We start from the raw sequence: 16,792 nt of genomic DNA, 5'->3' as shown, positions 1-16,792 counted from the left end.
GTGCCCTCAACTCTTAGTCTGAGGGACTTTTTTGTTTGTGGGTTGCCCTGTAAGCATTAAAAAAGTGTGCTATCAGCAAATAGCGACTCTGATCATTACAGGGATTACATTTCTACACATTTAATTCCACGTTAATTTTTTCAAACTTCTTATCCTTGCTTTCCTATCCATGAGTAAACATTAACTCAACCCACTCTTAACACCAGGGTTTTAATGACTCATGACATGGCAATTAATCAAAGACTTCTCAAAGCCTAAATAGATTACAGTTGCTGGTTCCTCCAGCCACAAACAATTTGTTCCCTCACAGAATATTAATTGATTCATCAGGCATGGATTCCTTCTATAAGAATCACGATTTTTTTTGACACTCTATTGCAATCAATGGCATTTGCTTAATAGATCAGTGAGCATATATTTTAAGATTCTTATAAACTATTTTGTAGATAGAAAATTATGAAACCCCAAATAAAATAAACACCCCCAATCTTATCACCCAATCAAAGATCAGATCCCATTGGCCAACATCATGAGAAATAATTATGAGATATTTCTGGACCCCACCCTCTAGACTACTCCCTCTCTAGAAGACCATTCTTGCTTACAAAGGTAGTTTTAGAACATATAGTAGTCTCCTAACAATACATTGCTTGAATGTGCTGGCTTTTGAGTTTTACAAATGTGGTATTTTATTGTTTGTAGTCTTTGGCAACTTGCTTTTTTGTTGAGCCTAAGTTTCTAAGACATGTCCATGTTGTTGGGTAGCCAGTGGTTCTTCATTTTCACTTTAAACAATGTACCATGGTGTATTTATTGGTTCTCCTGTTCTTGAACACTTGGATTGTTGACTGTTTTTCACTGTTGTGAACAAGATTGTTGTGAACATTCTCAAACATGTCTGTTTAAGAAATTGCAAAAACTGTTCTAGAATTTGACATAAAAATGGAATTGCTGACTCAAAGGGTACATGCATGTTAAGTTTTATAAGATAATAACAGATGTATTTTCCAAAGTGGTGGTACCAAATTATACTCCTACTATACGAGAGGTTCTGTTTCCTCATAACAGATCATTGCCAGCACTTGATAATGTCAGACTTCTTAATTTTTGCCAATTTAGTGGGAGTAAAATAGCATGTCGTTGTGATCCTAATTTATATTTTCCCTGTTACTAATGAGGCCCAGCATGTTTTCACGTTTTTGGATTGTCTGTCACCTGCCTCCTAATAATTTTAAGCAACCCATCTTGTAGCACTGCCTATCAAACTATTCATCAGCCCAAAATCTTCTTAGGAGGATGGAAAATAAATAAAGGAGCCGGTGACCTTAGTTACCCCTTGCCTGTGTAAGGGACGTTGCTGTTGACTATCATCACATAGCTCCTCCCCCACTAAACAGCAGCTGGTGGACAAGGGATTTGGGCTCAGCTCAAAAGGTGGCCACAGAGAGTCAAAGGGAATCCCACCTCCCAGAATGGAGATGTGCACCAAGTCAGTCAAAAGAGATTCAAAGGAGGACTACTGGTGGCTTCTGGAAAAGTCCTTCCCTACTCTCCCAGGCAGCAACAGGAATCCAGGATCTATTTGACATCAGACATGAAAAGGCAGCATACAGATGTGCCTGCTTCGGTAGCCACCTAAGCTCACAGGAGGACCAATCACAGGGCAGGCTGTCAGGGTGGAAGGCAGAACCGACAGATGGGCCTCTGATGACATTGCTGAACTGCCACATGAACCCACACGGAACTGCTCAGCGGCTGGGCACCAATTTATGTAAATCAACACATTTCCTGTAGCTTAAGGCCATCTGGGCCTGGTTTTCTTTTACTTCAACCAAGAGCATCCCTCATGCAAGTTATGTGACTTACAACAAATGCAACAGAAACTACGAGGCGTGAGGGCATTCCTGACCCCAGGGGAAGGCTGACCAACTGCAAAGGTGGGAGATTGCTGACAACCCTGTGACATCCATATTGTCACACGCTGGGGGATGAGTGAGGAACAAGAGTCAGGGTCGCAGGGCAGAGTTGATACTCAGAAATCTGGGATGGGGGACACAGGCTTTGAAACATCCCCCTTCAAACAGGATCCTTCAGAATAGTTGTTGTTAATTAAACCACACAGGGTAGCTCCTCAAAGGGCTGAGCGATGCCCTCACAGTTGACTTGCCTTCTCCACCTTCCCTCAACACAGTAGGTCAGGGCATCGGCTTCTTAACTTCCCTGAGGACAGGCGTGCTACTGGTCTACTTTGCAGCCTTCTTTCCACCAGGTTTGAACACTGACATCAACTCCAGTGGGCCCTGAGAGAGAACCTGTCCTCTCTGAGCCTCAGTGGCTTTCTCTGTCACAAGGACAACATTCCAAGACGGTTGGGTGTATCATCAGACCTCAGTAAGTGGCTGCCCTGTGCGTGGTGCTGTGGGGGAGTGCAGGAGGACCTGGCCTCCAGCTATGCTTGCTGTGGCCAGAGGCTGCTCCTGTCCTTAGAATCCCTTCCTGCACAGAACAGAGTCCTGTGGCCTAAAAATTCTAGAATATTTCCTTCTCAGGGAAAAGTAAAACACCTTTAAGTTCTATTCTTTATAATAAGGGAGAATCTGAGCAATGTATATGTCAACTGACGAATGATGATCTTATCACATTATCATCATAGAACTAACTCCTGAAGTCCTGTTAGAGGCCAGGCTTCTGGCTCCAGGAACCAATAAAATGCTCCACACACCATGTCTGTGTGGGGAAATCAGCACAGGCTGCAAGGATTGTCTGCTCATTCCAAAACAAAACAGTATCAATTGTGGGAACACAGGCTCTCTTTTCTCTCTTTTAATAATTGCGACCACAGACACAATACAAGAGCTGATGCAGCTTTGATACCAAGGTTACATTTCAGTGCCATGAACTACGTCTAATCACAGGCTACAATGTAATCTTACAGAATGATGGCAACAAACAAAATCCAAAGATACAACTAATTTGGAGTAGAACAGATTCCTGGAATCATTTTGTTGTTGTTCAGAAAAATTCCTAGAAATGAGTGACACCCCCAAAATCACATTATTTCAAATTTTTCACATTTTTAAAAATTTATAAAAGTACCCTAAGCAATAGCACATTCATCTGCAAAAAAATTTACAGACTATAGAAATATGTCAAATTATTTTTTTTTTCAGGTTAGAAAATACGAAAAACCGATTTGGAGGAAGGAAGGAATAAGAACCAAACAAAAAGAAAGGAAACAGGAAATCCAAAGTGGGTCCTGCCAATGCTGAGTGTTATTTACACGAGAAGATGATGTAAGTTTGAAACTCCAGAACAGAGAAAGAGAAAAATGTGAATTTTATCATTGGCCTCCTTTTTACCCTTAGCTGCTCTGGTGTTGTCTGGGACCACCACCCGGCAGGAGAAACTGTAAGCTGAATCTGATCTTTCGATACATGCAGCAATGAACTTCATAATTAGCCCACGATCATGGTCTCCTCTTCCTGGAAATTGCAATCTACTTTATTTTTCCAATCAAGGAACGTCTGGTGCAGTTTTGAAAGGTTGCTAAGGAAAGGTTTTCAAAAGGTGCTACAGTGCATGTAATGTCTTTATTCTCTTCTTCATGGAAAATTCAAACCTTTATCTTAAACGTGAAAGCCTCAGAAGGTTTTGATTTTCCTTCACCTTTGCGGATTCTGCTGCTGGGGGTCACGTTCTCTCGTGGGCAACAGTGGGCTCGTGACAGTGGCCCATGGGCTTCTCTAATTGGAGAAAAATAAAGCTGCTTCCCTGACGTCCATGCCTCTCCTACATCCATCTGCCAATCATGATTCTAACTCCAGCTGCTTCCCAGCTCTTCCCTCTTTGGCCTGTTCCATGTCCACACTCATCTTATGACTGGAGTCTTGCAATAACGTCTGAATTCTCCAGCTCCCCAACATCCCACTCCCCATACAACAGCTACAGTGACCCTTTCAAAACGACTTCCTATTGTATTTAATGACCTGACTTCCTGCTCTCTCGCCCCTATCTTCCTACCACTCCTTGTCTTGTTCAATGCACTCAATGATGCCCATCTTCTTACTAATCCTCAGTGATGCAAAGTGCATGCCATCTCGAGGCCTTTGCACTAGCTGTTCCCACTCCCTGGAATATTCTTCTTCCACAGGAAAGTCAGTCCCTCATTTCTTTCAGATTTCTGCTCTGTATCACCTCTTCAAAAATGCTTTCCCTGGGGAAGGTGCTGGGGAGAGATTGAGCAAATCATATCATGTACTGTATGAGTAAAGATTAATGAATACACTATGGTTATGTCTAACTCTAATGCACTAATAAAAATTTTTAAAAATGTTCTCCCTCACTCCCTCATCCAAGTCAGATTAATCTCCCAGTCACTGTCTATCACCTTTCCTCTGGATTTTCTTCTGTCATCACCATCTGACATTATACTATATACATGAATTTATGGATTTGCAAGTGGCATAAGCCTCTTGAAGGCAGGGACTTTGTCTTGTTCGTTACTAACTTCTTTAGCATCTAGACTCATGCCCAGTCCTCACTAAGTATTTGTTGAATGAACCATGAGTGGGTGAGTGAATCTGATGGTCTCCCAAGAGCTGCAGACCTAGGAGTTACATAATTTGAGCAAATTCCTACTTCTTCAAAGAAAATATTTTAGACCATTATTATAAGCAGATGGTTGGTTGGATGCTTAGAATAATCCAAGTAGAAAGTTCCAGTATTTCACGCGACATGGAACACTGCCTTCATCTTGCACTCGCCCCATGAGCACTGCATGTAAAACAGCCCTTGGGGAATGCCAGTAACAGAACCCGTCAGGCGAGGATGGTTCTGGGCTGCTCGCTACTGACTGAATGTTTGTGTCCCTCCAAAATTCAGATGTTGAAACCTAACCTCCAATGGGATGGGATCACGGGGTGGGGCCTTGGGAAGTGGTCAGGATTAGATGAGGTCATGAGAGTTAAGCACTCTTCCATAAGAAGAGGAAGAGCTTTCCTGGACCTGTGACTATACATCAAGAAGGTGGCCATCTGCAAACCAGGCAGCAGGCCCTCACCAGACCCCCAACCTGCAGGAGCCCTGATCCTGGATTCCCCATCTTCCAGAACTGTGAGAAATACTTGTTTGTTGTTTAAGATACACAGTTCAGGTATTTTACCAGCCCAAATGGGCCACTGCTCTATGACCAAAGATACAACCAGTTGCATATAAAAAGTGTTCTCTGATCTGCAGAGGAAGTTTAGCTACAAGAATTAATGAGTCCAGGGGACAGATGGGGTTAAACTCAGGCAGGTTGTCAGAATTTTCTGGGTTTTTTTTCAAGTTTCCAGAACTGAATGTATTAAATCTAACCACAGACAAAAACAGTGTCAAACACAGTTCCGCTTTACCAAAGCTATTAAGCATCCAAATGAATCTAACTAATATTAAGCATATGGGGTCCAAATCTGCTCAGCAGTCCCTGCACAACAGCTGCTGAACTGGTGCAAAAAAAAAAAAAAACCATAGATTAAAGCTACAGGTAGTTTTAATATATTAATCAAGTCCCATGTTTAAATTAACAGATGCTTTTGCATTATTCTTTGGATATACCACCACCTTTATCTGAATTGGCTATTTTTAAATTTTAGCTTTTGTACATGGAAAGAAATAAACAAGGTAGCACAAGAGGAAGTAGGAGCACAGGGCTAACATCTGTTTCAGAAAGGTTTTTTATCTCTCCATTCAATGGCACAGGAGTTTGCTAAGAGACTCCAGAGATAATGTGCCTTACGGACCTTCCATATATTAAAAAAAAAACCTGTGCAAACGATGATATCTACAAAGGCACTTACTTTTCTGCACCAAATCCCTTGTGTAATTTGATTTGGACTTGACCCCCACACTTGATTGCTGGTGCTTCCTGCACTCATAGTGCATTTTAAAGCATTTTCCCATAACGAGTTCAGGAGGCAAGACAAATATTATTCCAGGTTCCTGATGAAGACAGTGCGCTTCCTGGACAAAGGGATTGTGGAAGGCCTGCTGCCTTCTGCTGCCCTCTCTGTCTTCATCAAATCATGCTGGGATATTGGCTCTGTCTCTGATTCGGTTATAGGCTATACGAAGGGAGGGTGTGTGTCTCACAGTGCTGGCCCCAGAGTAATGACTTTAAGTGTGTGTTGACAGGGCTGGTAGAAAGAGCCCTGCAGATTGAATTCTGGTTCTGAGTCACTGTCTTCATTTGTGTGATTGGTGGCAAGTCACCGAGATGCAGATACCTCATCTGCTGAAAACAAGTGTTGGGTTAAAAGCTGGCACTAATTATCCAGTCGTATAACTCACAAACAGTATGTTCACAGGCTTTGCTTCTCTTTGAAGGGCTTCTTCCGACCTCATCACCAGGAGCCCTTCCCAGATCTCAAGTTGTCAGATCCCCAGTTCTTCCTGCAACGTGATGAGATGCCGGGGTCCTTAGGCCTGTCGGGACGGATCCTCAGAACTCAGCAGCTCTCCCCTTCCCCAGTCCATGCCAATCAGGCTGGACTGGGTCTTTCTTTGCTCTGAGGCCACTATGTTCACAGAGAAGGCAGATGAGAAGATGGAGAAGCAGTGGCCAAGGAAAAAAGGAGTCTTTGTACAGGAAAGTCCTCTGAAGGCTAATGCAGGGTCGCGTGTGGATTCCTAGGACTGCCATAACCAAGAACCACAAACAGGGTGATTGAAAACACCTGAAATGTATTGTCTGACAGTTCTGGAGGCCACATGTCCAAAATGAATGATCAGCAGGACCGTGCTCTCTCCAGAGCTGTCTAGGCAGACAGACCCTGCTTTCTTCTTCCAGCTCCTAGTGTTGCCAGCCTCCTCTGTGGCACTGCTTGGCTTGTGACTGCCCACTCCAGTCTCACGGCCACCTTCTCCCTGTGTCTCTTCACATCATCTTCCCTCTGCATGTCTAAGTCTGTGCTCAAATTTCCCTTTTGCTGGGAGGGTGGACTGGGGATTGAACTCAGGGGCACTCGACTGCACCCCAGCCCTATTTTGTATTTTATTTAGAGACAGGGTCTCACCGAGTTACTTGGCGCCTTGTCATTGCTGAGTCTGGCTTTGAACTCATGATCCTCCTGCCTCAGCCTCCTGAGCTGCTGGGATCACAGCCATGTGCCATCGAGCCTGGCTAAAATTTCCCCTTTTCATAAGGACACTCACTTATCCAATTAAGGCCCATCCATATGAATTCATTTAACTTCACTACCTCTGTAAAGGCCCTACTACCTCTAAATAAGGTCACATTCTGAGGGACTGGGGGTCAAGACTTCGACATGCCTTTTGGGGGATAGAATTCAACCCCTAACAACATGGGAGGAGCCAATTTAATCGCCAGTGTCAGAGAGGATCAGCCCATGGCGGAGTTCCTGCACCCCCACGCCTCACGAACCACACAGGGCCTCTGTGCACAGACCCTAGGGATATTCCCAGTGAACCAAAGTGACTGCTATGCTGGACTTGACCTATCCCCTCAGAACGACACTAGAGAGGCAGAGTTGGACGTCCCAGAGGTTGCTGCCTGCTGGTCTGTAATCTTGGGCTCCACAAAAGAATAGGGCAGGAGGAGGAGTTGGCTGTATCAGGAGAAGGTGGATTTCCGGTCACTGGAGGTGTAGTACTGGGTACAAGGTATATAAAGAAATATGCTTATGAGGGCTGGGGTTGTGGCTCAGTGGTAGAGGCGAGGCCCTGAGTTCGATCCTTAGCACCACATATAAACAAATTTTAAAAAAGGTATTATATCTAACTACAACTACAAAATAAATATTCTTTAAAAAATCAGAAATATGCTTATGAATACATAAGCACTGTCTCTGGCTTCATAGAAGTGTTTGCTCGGGCTCAGACTCAAAAGGGAGTCACAGCAGTCCACCCTGTGGCTTCTCCTTTCATGGGTGCTCTCTGTGGGGAAGAAAACGTTCGAAGCATCCAGTACCTGCAGGCTGTCCGCTGCCTGATGGGCAGGAGATCAAAACAGCATTTCATTCTTTTATCCACTACTGAAAGAAAGGGGGCAGGTCTAGAAGAGAGCCCCACTCCGTTCACCTCCCAAGTGCAGGCTTCACGGCAGGAGAATAGTTTAGATGTTAATCAGTGAGAATGTTAGTTATGTCACTTGCTGAGTTCATGCAAATTTGCTAAATAATGCTGATAAGTTTAGTTTGTTCTTAAAATATATGAAGGCATTTCAAACATTTGTCAAGTAGCCACATAGCATACAAATAAAAATGAAGGAGTACACCTAGCGCTATGGGATCACCAAAGAAGTTTAGAACAAGAATGCCAAGCATTTTCAAAGGTTTTTTTTTTTTTTTGAAAAAGAAAAAGGAGTAAAAAGTAACATGATTGATTAATTCTACTGTCCTGTATTTGAATATAGGACCAGGGTAACTCTACAGCATGTACCATTACAAAAGTGGGATCCTCAGTAGAATAGACTCTATGTATGAAAAGTCTGCCAAAACAGATTCTACTGTCATGTACTAAGAAAAAATTAAAAAATAAAATAAAATATAAAGAAAAGCAACAGACCAAATTTAAAAAATTATTCTCTTGCAAAAAAAGAAAAAGAAAAGAAAAACGTAATATGAGCTGCTCCTAGTCCGTGGCCATTCCTGGGCTCCACCCCAGCAGCTATGTATGCACCCTGGGCTCTTCAACCTCAGCAGCCCCTATGGCTCTACCAAGCACTTCCCACCTAACAGGCCCCCAGGCCCCTCTCACTCCACGGGGGTGGTCCTGGCAGCAGGACACCCAGGGGCCAGTTACCATTCATGCTTCAGAACCACATTTATCCCACCAAGGCCCTATGTTGGTTGCTATTCTCTGCTCAAAACCCTCCTTCTGCTACCCACTGCCATGTGAAGTACAGACTCCTGGGCCTTCCTTATGCCCCTGTATACTTTCCAATATCATCTTCCAAAATCTAGAATACCATGTAACCTGGACTTCTCGGTATTTCTCAGAATGCTTGACACTGGCTCCTTCTCCAAGTTTATGAATGCCGTTCTTTCCTGCCACCTCCTTACAAAACCCCACAGACTCTCCCTCGGATTCCTTCATGGGCTACTTCTCCTCGCGACCCTGAGTCTGATGATGCTATAGAGTCTGTCTTCTCAGGCAGCCAATGCCCCACAACCCCCACTGTAGCCATCATGTACACATGGCCTGCCCTTCTGGTTACAAGGAGAGGGAGCAGGAGTAGGCCTGGTCAACACTTTTGTCACTCACAGGGCTTACCCAGGGCGTGCACATCACATGTGTCTGTTAAATGAATGAAATCAGGAGATGCTGAAAGCTCATATTCTATTCCAATTTTAGACTACTTTAAAAAAATCTCATAGATACACATGATGACAAAAGTTAAGCTTATTTTAATTCTCCAAAAAATAGAAGTCTCCATCTCTTCAGTGCTTGGTGAAGAATCTACAGATAGAAGCTTGGGGGAGGGGATTCGTAAAAACTGTGAATCCCTTGAGGTGCACTTTTTCTACATTCATCTCGAGAAGAGAGAAAAACAAACCCAAGAGCTCCATAGGAGGCTCTGACCCCACAGACTAGCCTAGTAACTGTAAAGCAGAGTTGAAATGCCAATTCTAAGTTGCGTTATTTCTAGGAAAACATGAGACTTTTTGTGACGAGAAAGACAAGAAGAGACTTTCAAGTAGATGATTGATAAGCATTTTATCACTTGACTCTTGGTTTGGTTGTGCCTGATATTTTTTAAATGTAGCATATGTATTCAGGATATGAAATGAATTTGAGATTATGCATTCAGGAAATGAAATGGATTTGGGACCATAAAGCCAATAAAATGCAATTTAACATTTTCTTTCTTTGTATTTATTAGATTCTTTAAAAGTTATTTCCTTTTAGACTTCCTTAATGAAACAAAGTGAACTATATTGGAACCAAAAAAAAAATTATGAGAACGGGTATTGTCTGAGGAGCAACGATCTATAAGAAAAGTCAGTGATGTCCCTTTTAATAAAAATCTGCCTACAGCGTTTGGCATCCTGAATGTGTTTGAAATCCTAGCATCCAGACCTCATCCCGGCTGTCCTCTCTAACCTCAGGCTCATTCTCTCTTAAGGAGCAGCAAGAACACAGCCTCCTGCCCCTCTTGACCCCAAGGTCATAACTGCTCTTGGAGTCCAGGTAGAAGGCCTGCAGGGCCCTCAGGAAGAGGGAAGTGGGAAAAGCTCAGCCTCCGGAGTGCTGGTCTCTCACCTGTGTCAAATATGTCATAGGTAGTGTCCCAGCACTTCCTAGTAAATGCATGCATGTGACCTCCTGCAGACTCTGGCCTCAGCATCTCAAATATATAGGGACTTCAAAGTTATCATACAGATTATCAAGTCCCACCCACTCTTTTCACAGTCTGAAGAGACCAAGGCTCAAAGTGAGGAAGCAAAAGTCTAAGACCGCTCAAGTCTTCACAAATGAGTGCATGCAGAAACTCATTGTAATGGTCAATTTGAATCATCAACTTGATTGGATTAAGAGATGCCCAGGATTAAGTGGATTATGGGTGTGTCAGTGAAGGTGTGTCTAGGAATGATTGGCATGTGGGTTAGCCAATTGAAATGGAGACCCCTCCTAAGGTGGGCAGCATCAACCAATAGGGTGATGGCTTGGATAGAATAAAAGATGATCAAAGAACCAGCAGCAGATACAAGCTCAATTCTTCCTGAATGGGTTCTTCATTGCTGCTGTGATCATCTGAGGATATGGAACTCTCCCTTCTTTACTCTTCCAAAGTGGATTCTCCAGAAGCCTTTGGTCTTGGACGAGGGTAGCACCACTGACCCCTCTTGTTCTGGGGCTTCAGCCTCTTGGACTGCACAGGTACTGGTTGTCCCGCTCTCCAGCCTGCAGACAGCCATCGTGAACTATTCAGCTTCTGGTCATGTAAGCCAACAATTATAATAAGTCCCCTTTTTATAATTATACTTCCTGTTGATTCTGTTCCTCTAGAGAACCCTAATACACTCATAAGTCCCATTCCTTGGTTCCAGCTCTTGCTGAGCATTGATGTCCAGGCATGGCTTGTGTTGGGGAGCATGGAAGCAGCTGTGGCGCAGTGATGGTGGATGAGGACCATGCTCCTGCACCCCACCGGTCTGAGCATGGGTTGCACACCTTGTGTGGGCTTGTCTGTTGCCCAGCCAAGATGGCAGGCCCAGAGCAGGCAGTCACCAGGTGCCTGCTTCCCGGGAGAGACTTCTCACCCCGTGACCCGTGAGGCAGCATCACGGAGCAGCAGGGAATATCTCTAAGGGGACTCTGTGGATGTCACAGAGAGTCCTGATGGTGTCATGCTCAGAGCTCAGCGTCATGGCTTTTCCCATTGTTGACTAGTTTTCCAGAAAACACAGCTAGCTGCCTGGCATACTTTTGGCTTCATGGACTTTTCAAGCAACCAGCTGCCAGAAGAGAGCAGGATCACTAAAGCAGTCAGGAAAGCCCCCTTCTGTGTGCCCTCCAGAGCCCCCTCATGGTCTTGGGGGGACAGGTCTCACTTCCTCTGTCTGCACCCTGACCAGGCCCTAGTGGTTTGGTGAGTGCCGCCCTCACACTGTCCTTGCTTGCCCTTGTGGTGACTGAGGTTTATCTGTCTGCAGACTGGCCCTCACCACAGGGGCCGTGGAGCCCTGCCCTGTGACCTCCTGTGGCTGTGAGATTGTGGGCCACACCCCACCCCAGCGGAGTTTCCTTCCTGCCATGGCCAGCCGTGGAGCCCTCACTGACTGACAGCGCCCGTTCCCCTAAAGGGCTGCTGCAGGCCTTGCAGGAGCAGAGGAAGGGAAAGGAAAGGCTGGTCTCCTCCTCAGCACACAGCTGAGCCCCAGCACAGAGGAGAGCAGAGGGAAGGAGTCCAGGGAAACGCCGGGAGGTGAATCTAGGCTGCACCGTGACAGCGCAGGAGGAGCAGACAGCACGGACCCAACAGAAGCCCGCGACTACACCCAGGAGGGTGACATATGAACATGAGCACTTCCATCAGGTGTCTCAGTGTTCCCGAGAATTTGTGGGGGTGGGGACAAAGAGGGAGAGAGCATGCAGGGCTCCTGGGATGGGCTCAAGCAAACCTCCAGGCTGCTGTGCCCCAGAAGGCACAGAGGCAGACAAAGAGCAGCAAGCTCCTCGCTCAGGACCTCGGGGGTCAAGGACTCAGTCTCCCCACTTCCCACTCCCCTGCCCAACCAGAGGGTATCAGGCAGGACAGGTTATGAAGAGCCCCAGGGTGGGAAGCAGCACCAGGGTTCCAGGAATAAAAAGAGCAGCGAGTAGGGGCCATGGCAGGCTGAGGCCAGGGGAAGGTCCACTGTGGTTCTTAGCAGGGAGGTGACAGATGGGGCTTGGAGACTGAAAGTTCAGCAGGCTGCAGAGGGATGGGGAGGCCTGAACTCAGGAAGGGGACTCTGGTGGTTGAGACCCAGGTGGTGGTAGAGGAGGTAAGTGGGGCCTGACTTCCTCCTGCCACCGGGACTTGACCATGGCACCTGCCTCGGGCTGCTGCAGGGCTTAGGCTGGTGCTGCCTCAACCCTGGCACCAGCATGATGCTGAAGAGGGTTTGGCACAGGTGTGTTGGGCTGCTGAGAGCCAGCCACTGTCGGTGGCCAGCACTGGGAGGCTCTGCAGTGGCTAAGTGGGCAAGTGCCGGCGCTTCTGAAAATGGCAAATCAGCCTAAGAGATAATTTGATAATCAAAATAATTAATCCTCAGGATTCTGATCAAGACACTTGCATTATGGCCTCTATCATTACAATCACGCCCAGCCGAACTGGGCCCATTGCAGTTCCCTCTTGTCTGCTAGTTTATGGAGCCATAGTTGTTAATGGGAGTGACAGCAGAGGCCACTTCTCAATAAAATACCTCCTAAGTGATACTTGAGCCAAATGAAGGGGTCTGAGGTCTGAAGACTCCCCACCAAAATGGCTCATGTGAGCCTTTCGAATCTAGTTTGACAATTAAATTTTAATGTAGAAATTCATGCTCAGCTCATTCTTAGACATTGCTTAAAAAAATAAAAAAAGGGCCAAAGAGAAGACCTGTGTGATCCTGTCGCAAAGGTCCTCCTTAGGTCCCATGGTTACTGCATGAACAGTCTTTCGATTCCTCTCCTGTCTTCACTTCCAGGAACACTGACCTAGCCCACCTTCATTCCACAAATATGTATGGGATGCCCATTATCTGCAAAGCCGTGTGCCAGATGCCATGGGGGAGTACAGAGGGGATGACTCTAAGATGACATAGAGAGGCTCACAACCCCTTCTGTCCTCATTGAGGGATAAGAGGGACGGGGATACACAGATTTGAGCACTTCTGTGTACCTAGATCTGCTCAAGATACCTCCCCTCTTCTAAGGTTCATGACCCCTGCAGGGTGACAGTACCCTGAGTGGGTCAGTGAAGCACAAAGTGACAAATGAGTGCTGACTGGTGGGGCAATGGGAGCTGCCATGTTGAGGAAGCACCTTGATCTGCCCACGACGGGAAGCTCTGATCCTCAGGGCCCCCCAGCCCCCAGCCGCCTCCCCGCAACTTCTTGCTTTTCTTGTATATAAAATATAAGGGATACTTATCTTGCAATATTATTTTAAGATTTAAATAAGATTATTTATGTAAAGCTTCTACTATGGGGCCTGGCATTTATGGGCACCCAGTAACTGGCAGGTGTCATGCTGTCCTGCCCCCTAGCTGGCTCCTTCCCCTTAGGAGCTCTACCCAGGCCCTCCGGCTCTTCTGCCTGCTCAGCCAAGGGCTTTCTCTTTCTTGTCTTCTCTGCAACACGGTAAGGAAGTCAGGGTCAGCTTCTCCAGGAGACCGACTTTGACCCACTGAATGTGCCTGACTCTCCTGAGAATCCTTGGTTTCTCCAACGCTCCAGTATGCACCTGGGTACAGGTGCCTGGGGATTTTTGTAGGTAATACAAGTGATGATAATTAGCTGATGTTTTGTGGTAGGTACACCCTCCCTTTCCTAGTCAAAGCTTTCTGACCATGTCTTCTCTGTCCCCCATGACCCTGTGCCTGGAAGAGCACTGTGCACCCAGGCAGAGAACATGGGCTTGCTTCAAAACTTTCAAATACCAAGTGGAAAAAAATCAACCAAGTATTTTCCCTGATTCAAACTCAAACATGTAAAACGGAATTGGAAAACTGAGTAAACAATGGTGGTATCTGTTTAGAGATACCCAGAGTAACTCTCAGGAGTTTCATAATCCCTCATTCCCTGCCCCACTGCCCACAAATGACCGTTTCTTCCCTTCCACTCCACCAACTCCCCCATTCCACTAAATGGCATAAGTGTCCACCCCACTTGTCTATCTAGAAGCCTGAGGGTCACCTCTGGTCCCCCTTTCCTACACCCCGACCTCCTATCCCACTGACATTGGTGAGAGCCTGCCTCCATGCCCACCCACCCCTCTTCACTGATGCTCTCTTAGCTATGTGGATACTCTCCTGCTTCCCTGCTACCAAGCCACTCACCCACCCCATTCCTTCCTTCCACCCCATTCCTTCCTCTGTGGCTTCCCACCCAGTCTTGGACCCTGGCTATGCCTGGCTTAGGGCTCCCCAATTTCATCACTAGCCCTGGCAGACCTGGCCACCCCTTGTCGACCCCAGGCCCATCTGAGGTCAGTTGGCACCCCCTGCCACCTCAACATGCTGTGGATCTGCTCTGTCTCTCCTTAATGAACACCAGCAGGCCTTCAGTAAGTGTCCACTTCATGTCAGAAGAAGCTTAAACAATGAAATCTCTTACAAAGTGCCCTTGGATCTTGGGGGAGCCTCCTAGGGCATTTGGATGACCAGTCTCCAAGGGCTAGGCAGTGTCAGGCTGCTCTTGTTCATGATGGCTCCTGGCGTATAAAATGTTCAGTCCATGTTTATTGAATGAATGAAGGATCAAGCGGAAAAAGTCGTAGCTAATGGGAGATATGTGACTTACCGCTCCTAGGGTTTAAGCAAGTCATTTAGCCTCTATGAGATGGATTCATCACACACAGAAGCAGGAATACTGTCAGCCTCATAAGGATGGTGAGGACCAAAAAAGACCTCTCTTAACAATGCCCTGAAAAGAGGCGAGGTAATACTGTTCCTATCCTGGGATTTGAACACTTGCCCCACAGTGTACCCAGGTCCGGCTTGGTCAGACAGGGTCCTGGGTTGTATTCCCACTCACTTCAGCCCCCATTGTAAGCGTAACCACCACCTATTGCAAAATCCAGATGGCCTTAGAAAGATCTACAGTCTTCCCTTAAAATGCTCTTAAAAACATCGAAGAAATGAAAATAAAATTGCAACAATTTAAAAGCCACCCCAGAAAAGCAACTGAGAGGGAGGGGAAAAGAGATTTTATAAAACTTGGCAATCTTTCTTGCAACTTTCAAAACCCAACACTTCTTGTCTGGGAATTTTCCTTATGCATTTTTTTTTTTTACAGTATTGCAACTTTTACAAAGAAAGCAGTTACACACGTTTGTTTTATGTAACAGGTTAATGTTACAATTTAAATCCCCAGGAAAAATTTCCACTCTAAATATTCCCACGTGAGAGGAGCAAGAATAAAAGGGAAATGAGCAATCTGAGATTCCTTCTAAGTTTTCAGGAATACTTGTTAATTGGATGAGGCGGGCTGTTCATATCCCTTGTGTGGAAACATCTTTGCAATTTGAGACAGAGTTCCATGGACAGGAGCCCATTTACTTGCATAAAACCCCAAGAAGTCGATATAGGAAACACACACACACACATACACACACACGGTACTGCATCAAAACATCTTGTCAATCCATTAAAAGAAGAATAACAGGTTTTCCTGGCTATTCTGTGGCATGAAACCAAAAAAGCAGACAGGCATCTTCTCAGCAAGGTGAAGGAACAAAAAAAAAAAAAAGGCTTTACTGGCATTTAATACTGGACACTCAAAGCAGATCAGGTCAGGGGCTCAGGAGGTTGGATATAATTAAATAAGGAAGAAATCCCCAGCACCACAGCAGCTGCTGTGGCCAGAGGCATACCCAGAGAAGTCCCTCCATGAGTAAAAGTGGAGGGATCAGGGAATTAAAGGAACCCATGATATTAGGAGGACTGAGGGGTGTCTGGGTCCGGAGTGTTTAGAGATCAAAGACACTGCCCATCTAAACTGAAAGGCATCCTGCACAACAGCCTTGTAGGGAAGGAAGCTACGTCTCTCCCAGCAGCATGTGGAGGACAGAGGAAGGAACCGTTTTACAGCTGTGGTACCAGGTCTGGCAGCTGGGCGAGCGAAGTAGTGGCAAATCTGGGTTTGGCTGTAAATACAGGACTGTCAAAACTACACTATATGACATAGAACGTATCTAAGTGCCCAGGATAAAATCAAATGTGGAGAGAGTTTTACATGAGTTGTGGACACCCACCCAGCTCTTCCCCTCCCCTCCAATCTGGCTGCTTTCAGGACTGGGTGGGAGAGATGTGTCTGGCTGGGAATTTGAAGTGGGGGAGGGTTGGGAGAGATTGAGTTTGGAGACTGGACCTGAGACTAGGAAATGTGTGGTTCACAGGTGACATAGTGGACTAAGAACTGGCCCCTCTACCACAGGAATGGAACCCAGGGGAGAGGTGGGGATGCAGTCTTTCAGGTGAATTGTCAATTTATGGGCCCTGGAGGGGCACTGATTAAAAATCTCCAGACTAACTGTCATTCAGCAAAGGGCCTGGAGCCCACCTAACCTTAAGCCCTTCCTCCAGGAGTTCCACCTATGGGAT

At 45.9% G+C, this 16,792-nt stretch overlaps 1 protein-coding gene and 1 long non-coding RNA gene across 4 annotated transcripts in view; one reads left to right on the top strand and one right to left on the bottom strand.

The window, feature by feature from the left end:
• Positions 1–16,792, bottom strand: part of Zdhhc14 (zinc finger DHHC-type palmitoyltransferase 14) — a 265,926-nt gene that overhangs the window by 146,164 nt on the left and 102,970 nt on the right. The window lies entirely within an intron of this gene.
• LOC124100926 (uncharacterized) lies at positions 1,740–8,258 on the top strand. 2 transcript variants are annotated; one of them, XR_009228002.1, is made up of 4 exons: positions 1,740–1,937; positions 2,270–2,391; positions 3,171–3,293; positions 6,364–8,258. It is a non-coding gene; the product is annotated as an uncharacterized LOC124100926 (long non-coding RNA). The 2 variants fall into 2 exon arrangements; XR_006854472.2 differs by lacking the exon at positions 6,364–8,258 and having other exon boundaries at positions 3,171–3,638.

The sequence above is a fragment of the Marmota monax genome, unplaced genomic scaffold (assembly GCF_021218885.2).
Source record: "Marmota monax isolate L192 unplaced genomic scaffold, Marmota_monax_Labrador192_F-V1.1 WCK01_AAM20220418_F8-fsc00164, whole genome shotgun sequence".
Lineage (NCBI taxonomy): Eukaryota > Metazoa > Chordata > Mammalia > Rodentia > Sciuridae > Marmota > Marmota monax.
Note: the sequence above shows the minus strand (reverse complement) of the source record. Positions and strands in the feature narration are given on the sequence as shown.